We start from the raw sequence: 9,030 nt of genomic DNA, 5'->3' as shown, positions 1-9,030 counted from the left end.
AAATATATCTACCTGTCCGGCTGCAGTACTAGTGTGATATAATATATATTGATTTCATCTCATTATCATCCAGTCTATATTAGCAGCAGACACAGTACGGTAGTCCACGGCTGTAGCTACCTCTGTGTCGGCAGTCGCTCGTCCATCCATAATTGTATACCACCTACCCGTGGTTTTTTTTTTTCTTTCTTCTTTATACATACTACTATAGTAGCTTACTGTAGCAGTCTGCGGTGCTGCTGAGCTGACAGTGTCCAGCAGGTCCGTCATCAGTCATTACATAATAAATATATATACCTGTCCGGCTGCAGTACTAGTGATATTATATATATATATATTGATTTCATCTCATTATCATCCAGTCTATATTAGCAGCAGACACAGTACGGTAGTCCACGGCTGTAGCTACCTCTGTGTCGGCAGTCGCTCGTCCATCCATAATTGTATACCACCTACCCGTGGTTTTTTTTTTCTTTCTTCTTTATACATACTACTATAGTAGCTTACTGTAGCAGTCTGCGGTGCTGCTGAGCTGACAGTGTCCAGCAGGTCCGTCATCAGTCATTACATAATAAATATATATACCTGTCCGGCTGCAGTACTAGTGATATTATATATATATATATTGATTTCATCTCATTATCATCCAGTCTATATTAGCAGCAGACACAGTACGGTAGTCCACGGCTGTAGCTAACTCTGTGTCGGCAGTCGCTCGTCCATCCATAATTGTATACCACCTACCCGTGTTTTTTTTTTTTTCTTCTTTATACATACTACTATAGTAGCTTACTGTAGCAGTCTGCGGTGCTGCTGAGCTGAGTGTCCAGCAGGTCCGTCATCAGTCATTACATAATAAATATATCTACCTGTCCGGCTGCAGTACTAGTGTGATATAATATATATTGATTTCATCTCATTATCATCCAGTCTATATTAGCAGCAGACACAGTACGGTAGTCCACGGCTGTAGCTACCTCTGTGTCTTTTAGTTGTGCCTAGAAAATATGGAGAACAAAAATGTTGAGGTTCCAAAATTAGGGAAAGATCAAGATCCACTTCCACCTCGTGCTGAAGCTGCTGCCACTAGTCATGGCCGAGACGATGAAATGCCAGCAACGTCGTCTGCCAAGGCCGATGCCCAATGTCATAGTACAGAGCATGTAAAATCCAAAACACCAAATATCAGTAAAAAAAGGACTCCAAAATCTAAAATAAAATTGTCGGAGGAGAAGCGTAAACTTGCCAATATGCCATTTACCACACGGAGTGGCAAGGAACGGCTGAGGCCCTGGCCTATGTTCATGGCTAGTGGTTCAGCTTCACATGAGGATGGAAGCACTCAGCCTCTCGCTAGAAAACTGAAAAGACTCAAGCTGGCAAAAGCACCGCAAAGAACTGTGCGTTCTTCGAAATCCCAAATCCACAAGGAGAGTCCAATTGTGTCGGTTGCGATGCCTGACCTTCCCAACACTGGACGTGAAGAGCATGCGCCTTCCACCATTTGCACGCCCCCTGCAAGTGCTGGAAGGAGCACCCGCAGTCCAGTTCCTGATAGTCAGATTGAAGATGTCAGTGTTGAAGTACACCAGGATGAGGAGGATATGGGTGTTGCTGGCGCTGGGGAGGAAATTGACAAGGAGGATTCTGATGGTGAGGTGGTTTGTTTAAGTCAGGCACCCAGGGAGACACCTGTTGTCCGTGGGAGGAATAGGGCCGTTGACATGCCTGGTGAAAATACCAAAAAAATCAGCTCTTCGGTGTGGAAGTATTTCACCAGAAATGCGGACAACATTTGTCAAGCCGTGTGTTGCCTTTGTCAAGCTGTAATAAGTAGGGGTAAGGACGTTAACCACCTCGGAACATCCTCCCTTATACGTCACCTGCAGCGCATTCATAATAAGTCAGTGATAAGTTCAAAAACTTTGGGCGACAGCGGAAGCAGTCCACTGACCAGTAAATCCCTTCCTCTTGTAACCAAGCTCACGCAAACCACCCCACCAACTCCCTCAGTGTCAATTTCCTCCTTCCCCAGGAATGCCAATAGTCCTGCAGGCCATGTCACTGGCAATTCTGACGAGTCCTCTCCTGCCTGGGATTCCTCCGATGCATCCTTGCGTGTAACGCCTACTGCTGCTGGCGCTGCTGTTGTTGCTGCTGGGAGTCGATGGTCATCCCAGAGGGGAAGTCGTAAGCCCACTTTTACTACTTCCACCAAGCAATTGACTGTCCAACAGTCCTTTGCGAGGAAGATGAAATATCACAGCAGTCATCCTACTGCAAAGCGGATAACTGAGGCATTGACAACTATGTTGGTGTTAGACGTGCGTCCGGTATCCGCCGTTAGTTCACAGGGAACTAGACAATTTCTTGAGGTAGTGTGCCCCCGTTACCAAATACCATCTAGGTTCCACTTTTCTAGGCAGGCGATACCGAGAATGTACACGGACGTCAGAAAAAGACTCACCAGTGTCCTAAAAAATGCAGTTGTACCCAATGTCCACTTAACCACGGACATGTGGACAAGTGGAGCAGGGCAGGGTCAGGACTATATGACTGTGACAGCCCACTGGGTAGATGTATGGACTCCCGCCGCAAGAACAGCAGCGGCGGCACCAGTAGCAGCATCTCGCAAACGCCAACTCTTTCCTAGGCAGGCTACGCTTTGTATCACCGGTTTCCAGAATACGCACACAGCTGAAAACCTCTTACGGCAACTGAGGAAGATCATCGCGGAATGGCTTACCCCAATTGGACTCTCCTGTGGATTTGTGGCATCGGACAACGCCAGCAATATTGTGTGTGCATTAAATATGGGCAAATTCCAGCACGTCCCATGTTTTGCACATACCTTGAATTTGGTGGTGCAGAATTTTTTAAAAAACGACAGGGGCGTGCAAGAGATGCTGTCGGTGGCTAGAAGAATTGCGGGACACGTTCGGCGTACAGGCACCACGTACAGAAGACTGGAGCACCACCAAAAACGCCTGAACCTGCCCTGCCATCATCTGAAGCAAGAAGTGGTAACGAGGTGGAATTCAACCCTCTATATGCTTCAGAGGTTGGAGGAGCAGCAAAAGGCCATTCAAGCCTATACAATTGAGCACGATATAGGAGGTGGAATGTACCTGTCTCAAGCGCAGTGGAGAATGATTTCAACGTTGTGCAAGGTTCTGCAACCTTTTGAACTTGCCACACGTGAAGTCAGTTCAGACACTGCCAGCCTGAGTCAGGTCATTCCCCTCATCAGGCTTTTGCAGAAGAAGCTGGAGGCATTGAAGGAGGAGCTAAAAGGGAGCGATTCCGCTAGGCATGTGGGACTTGTGGATGGAGCCCTTAATTCGCTTAACAAGGATTCACGGGTGGTCAATCTGTTGAAATCAGAGCACTACATTTTGGCCACCGTGCTCGATCCTAGATTTAAAACCTACCTTGGATCTCTCTTTCCGGCAGACACAAGTCTGCTGGGGTTCAAAGACCTGCTGGTGACAAAATTGTCAAGTCAAGCGGAACGCGACCTGTCAACATCTCCTCCTTCACATTCTCCCGCAACTGGGGGTGCGAGGAAAAGGCTCAGAATTCCGAGCCCACTCGCTGGCGGTGATGCAGGGCAGTCTGGAGCGACTGCTGATGCTGACATCTGGTCCGGACTGAAGGACCTGACAACGATTACGGACATGTCGTCTACTGTCACTGCATATGATTCTCTCACCATTGAAAGAATGGTGGAGGATTATATGAGTGACCGCATCCAAGTAGGCACGTCAGACAGTCCGTACTTATACTGGCAGGAAAAAGAGGCAATTTGGAGGCCCTTGCACAAACTGGCTTTATTCTACCTAAGTTGCCCTCCCACAAGTGTGTACTCCGAAAGAGTGTTTAGTGCCGCCGCTCACCTTGTCAGCAATCTGCGTACGAGGTTACTTCCAGAAAATGTGGAGAAGATGATGTTCATTAAAATGAATTATAATCAATTCCTCCGTGGAGACATTGACCAGCAGCAATTGCCTCCACAAAGTACACAGGGAGCTGAGATGGTGGATTCCAGTGGGGACGAATTGATAATCTGTGAGGAGCGGGATGTACACGATGATATATCGGAGGATGATGATGAGGTGGACATCTTGCCTCTGTAGAGCCAGTTTGTGCAAGGAGAGATTAATTGCTTCTTTTTCGGTGGGGGTCCAAACCAACCCGTCATTTCAGTCACAGTCGTGTGGCAGACCCTGTCACTGAAATGATGGGTTGGTTAAAGTGTGCATGTCCTGTTTATACAACATAAGGGTGGGTGGGAGGGCCCAAGGACAATTCCATCTTGCACCTCTTTTTTCTTTCATTTTTCTTTGCGTCATGTGCTGTTTGGGGAGTGTTTTTTGGAAGGGCCATCCTGCGTGACACTGCAGTGCCACTCCTAGATGGGCCAGGTGTTTGTGTCGGCCACTAGGGTCGCTTATCTTACTCACACAGCTACCTCATTGCGCCTCTTTTTTTCTTCTTTGCGTCATGTGCTGTTTGGGGAGTGTTTTTTGGAAGGGCCATCCTGCGTGACACTGCAGTGCCACTCCTAGATGGGCCAGGTGTTTGTGTCGGCCACTAGGGTCGCTTAGCTTACTCACACAGCTACCTCATTGCGCCTCTTTTTTTCTTCTTTGCGTCATGTGCTGTTTGGGGAGTGTTTTTTGGAAGGGCCATCCTGCGTGACACTGCAGTGCCACTCCTAGATTGGCCAGGTGTTTGTGTCGGCCACTAGGGTCGCTTAGCTTACTCACATAGCTACCTCATTGCGCCTCTTTTTTTCTTCTTTGCGTCATGTGCTGTTTGGGGAGTGTTTTTTGGAAGGGCCATCCTGCGTGACACTGCAGTGCCACTCCTAGATGGGCCAGGTGTTTGTGTCGGCCACTAGGGTCGCTTATCTTACTCACACAGCTACCTCATTGCGCCTCTTTTTTTCTTCTTTGCGTCATGTGCTGTTTGGGGAGTGTTTTTTGGAAGGGCCATCCTGCGTGACACTGCAGTGCCACTCCTAGATGGGCCAGGTGTTTGTGTCGGCCACTAGGGTCGCTTATCTTACTCACACAGCTACCTCATTGCGCCTCTTTTTTTCTTCTTTGCGTCATGTGCTGTTTGGGGAGTGTTTTTTGGAAGGGCCATCCTGCGTGACACTGCAGTGCCACTCCTAGATGGGCCAGGTGTTTGTGTCGGCCACTAGGGTCGCTTAGCTTACTCACACAGCTACCTCATTGCGCCTCTTTTTTTCTTTGCGTCATGTGCTGTTTGGTGAGTGTTTTTAGGAAGGGCCATCCTGCGTGACACTGCAGTGCCACTCCTAGATGGGCCAGGTGTTTGTGTCGGCCACTAGGGTCGCTTAGCTTAGTCATCCAGCGACCTCGGTGCAAATTTTAGGACTAAAAATAATATTGTGAGGTGTGAGGTATTCAGAATAGACTGAAAATGAGTGGAAATTATGGTTTTTGAGGTTAATAATACTTTGGGATCAAAATGACCCCCAAATTCTATGATTTAAGCTGTTTTTTAGGGTTTTTTGAAAAAAACACCCGAATCCAAAACACACCCGAATCCGACAAAAAAAATTCGGTGAGGTTTTGCCAAAACGCGGTCGAACCCAAAACACGGCCGCGGAACCGAACCCAAAACCAAAACACAAAACCCGAAAAATTTCAAGTGCACATCCCTAGTTATTGTTAGGTTTTTAACAACATAACACTTTTTTCTGTTTGCATTATACATTTAAATATAAAATAAATGCAAGTAAATGTGGAATAAACATTATAGTAGCACACTATTTGTCACAAAACGGAGGTTTACATCCCTTCCCAGTCGCACTTTGACCTACCTGCGGCGCAGTCCAAAGTGCTGTCCACCATTCGCTGGTCCAGCCGGCGTCCCGCGCTATCAGTCACAGCATCCATTTCAGGATAGTTAGGCTTCGGCTCCTTCCCGGCCTGCTAGGCCTCAGTCCACTCTGAAGCCTAGCCTGGTGTACTGCATGTTACTTTCTGATCAGCTGACTCTGCAGAGAATTCTCCAACCAGGTAGTGTTCCATGACGTGATCCCTTCAGCCTGTCACGAGAGAGCAAGGGGTATATATTCCAGCTCCAAGCACTGGGAAGCTGTGAGGGCTTTGTTGTCCTCAAGCCTGTAGAGAGCACCTGCAATCTCCTGCCTACAGAGACAGTGCATTACCAACTTTAGCACTTCCTGACTCCTGTCTCCAGGATATCTGCAAACCTGCATCACTGGTTATCTCATCTCCAGGATATCTGCAAACCTGCACTGCTGGTGATCTCATCTCCAGGATATCTGCAAACCTGCACCTCTGGTCAATACAATCTCCAGTATCTCTGCAAGCTTGCATCACTGAGTATCCTATCCAGCTATCCTGAACTGCTGGTTCAATCCCAGCTTCCAGCTATCCAGCTACACTGTACTGCTGGTTCAATCCCAACATCCAGCTACCCTGTACTGCTGGTTCAATCCCAGCATCCAGCTATCCTGAACTGCTGGTTCAATCCCAGCTTCCAGCTATCAATTTCTACCACAAGTGTCACTCAACTATCCTTGCACTGGTATCCCCAGTGTTCTAGTTCCCCGTAGTAGTACAAACACCTGTGGCCAACCATAGACTTTAGTCAAACATGCTATGCCTGTATGAGCAGGTCATATATCAAGCCCGCACTATTCCGCCCTCGGGACTCCAGCCAACTAGCTACTAGACCTCATCCAGTTCCACAAGTACCAACAACCGTGACACTATTCTGTGTGAAATTGTGTTAGCTTTGTGTATGTTTGCCCATGCAATCACATCTCCCTAAGATAATTGTTAAAAATAGAATTAACTATCATGGGGGTTTCCATTATTCGAACCATGCTCTCTTGTGTGTTTTGTGTTGCAGTTAATATCTGAGGTATAAGTGATGGAGCCTGTGATTCGCATCCATGATTCGTTGGTATGTGTCTAGCATCCTATTATTGTCTGTCCTCATTAATTCCAGGATGTTAGCTATTCTGGTGAGTTCTGTGGTTTATCTGGTGTTGCTTTGCATAATCTTTGGATGTGATGGGCTAGACTAGCAATAAATTGGGTTTGCCTACGCAAACAATCAAAGTTATTGGCTTGTTGGGTGAACCAGCTGTCCCAAAAAGCCTGTTCCTGAAACTGTGGTAGTGGTGTGGTAGGGCTTATGTCCTGTTGTGGTGTCAATTGAGTGGGCGGAGTAGACAAATGTGTAGTTGTTGGGTCAGGCGGTGGTATTATTGTGAGATTTAAAGTGAATGTATCTTCATTGTCAGGTTCCTGCACTTGGCCTGGCTGAGTTGAGTGAAGAATGGGTTCCCCTGAAATGAGAGACCAGTTGTGTGTAAGTATAAACTTATTAACTAATGAAGAATATCCTATGTGTTATGTTTCCTAGAGCTACAAATGGCGAGTTACTTTAATTATTAATTAGTGGATGTTGTACTTATGCACATTTTGTATATTTGTTGATTTGTTTGTGTCAATTTGCAAATGTTTGCTGGCTATGGTCAACATATGTCCATCAATTATTTTAGTTTAAGAAATTGAAGACCATAATGATAAGTTTGTTAGTGGTGCATTATTTACATCACCATTTTGTTACTAAGCAGCTGCCTTAAACGGTGAAACTACAAAGGGGTAATTTTTCTAAGATGGGTGTTCTTTTTAAGCTGTGTCATTTTGGTTTGTTTTTTTCCTCACCAGGCATGTGTGGCGAATGTGGTGACAATGGCTGTGGGCTGTTGAGGAGTTGCATTGGTGGGACGGCTAATACCTCCGACATGCGTCGACGTGGTGTTGTGATGTGTACTGGCCATGAAGACACACCCAGACTGCGTTTCCATGGTGGTAACACGTGTGTGGATGGACCTGAAAAAAACAAATTTAATATTGTATCCAAATTGATGTGAAAACACACCCAATGCTAATGTACTTACCAGCATCATCAGCATCATCAACATCCTCAGCATCAGTAGGAGTGGAGACTGGTCCAGAGGCTGTTTGTGACTTTTTGGAGACTGCAAATGTATATAAAGCATTTTATTTTAAACCAAACAATTCAATCAACACACATATGTTGCTCTCATGAATTCAAAACTCATGTTTATCAAAATTTCAAAATAATGTATATAAAAAAAAATTCATTATCAAAAAAGTTTTCATACTTTCTAAACAACTACAATACATAATGTGACTAACCATATATTAAAAAAAACACCACCTCTTTCATTTGGAAAACATACAATGCAGATGAAAACACAGTATGTACTAGAAAGGGATAGTGGCTCTGCGCTCGGATATGGGTCCCTGTCTTGTATTACCATTGTTGCTATGAGGGACGAGGTATACTCCCAAAATACCTCAATTAGTTACCAAAAGGTCAACTATAGGTAATCTATATATGTGCAAATGGTTGTAGATCCTCTAGCGCAAAACCAGTATTACATATGACACTATACACTTTTATTTCTAATAGTATTTTTATTCTACATAAAACTTCATAAAATGTATACACATTCTGATTTATAGTTTAAAATAAACACAAATGTGTGTGTTTGGTGTACCTAATAACCAAATAACCTAATATGGACATTTAGACAACACATAACATTAAAAAGAGTAAATGAGGTTAAAAGTGATGTTCTATATTTCTTGCAAATTATAGTGATAATGGCAAGTCCCCTATGGGTTAAGAATACTCTGTAGTGGCTTTTTACTACTTTACCCTTAGCAGATTGGTATTCACCAGTCAGGGGAATTTTTCTCTCCTCAAATGTTTTTTTTTTTTTTTATCTGGCGGAAACCTCCCAGTAGGTATGTGATTTTGTAATTTTTCAAAGTCCAATGTGACAAAAACTGCTTCTTGGAGTAATTTGTTTATAAATACCTTGGTTTTACAAAGAAGAGGGTGTTTGCCGGCAGACCATTCAACTCCTGTATCGACGCGTTTCACCCCTGGCGTGGGGCTTCTTCAGGATCAGTGGAGTGCCTC

General features: G+C 45.1%; 1 long non-coding RNA gene across 1 annotated transcript; it reads left to right on the top strand.

The window, feature by feature from the left end:
* Positions 1-6,914: 6,914 nt before the first annotated feature.
* LOC135050682 (uncharacterized) lies at positions 6,915-8,111 on the top strand. The gene is made up of 3 exons (XR_010241741.1): positions 6,915-6,969; positions 7,313-7,380; positions 7,743-8,111. It is a non-coding gene; the product is annotated as an uncharacterized LOC135050682 (long non-coding RNA).
* The last annotated feature ends 919 nt before the right edge of the window (positions 8,112-9,030 follow it).

Source organism: Pseudophryne corroboree, chromosome 2 (assembly GCF_028390025.1).
Source record: "Pseudophryne corroboree isolate aPseCor3 chromosome 2, aPseCor3.hap2, whole genome shotgun sequence".
Classification (NCBI taxonomy): Eukaryota; Metazoa; Chordata; class Amphibia; order Anura; family Myobatrachidae; genus Pseudophryne; species Pseudophryne corroboree.
This window is presented reverse-complemented; position numbering and strand designations above follow the sequence as displayed.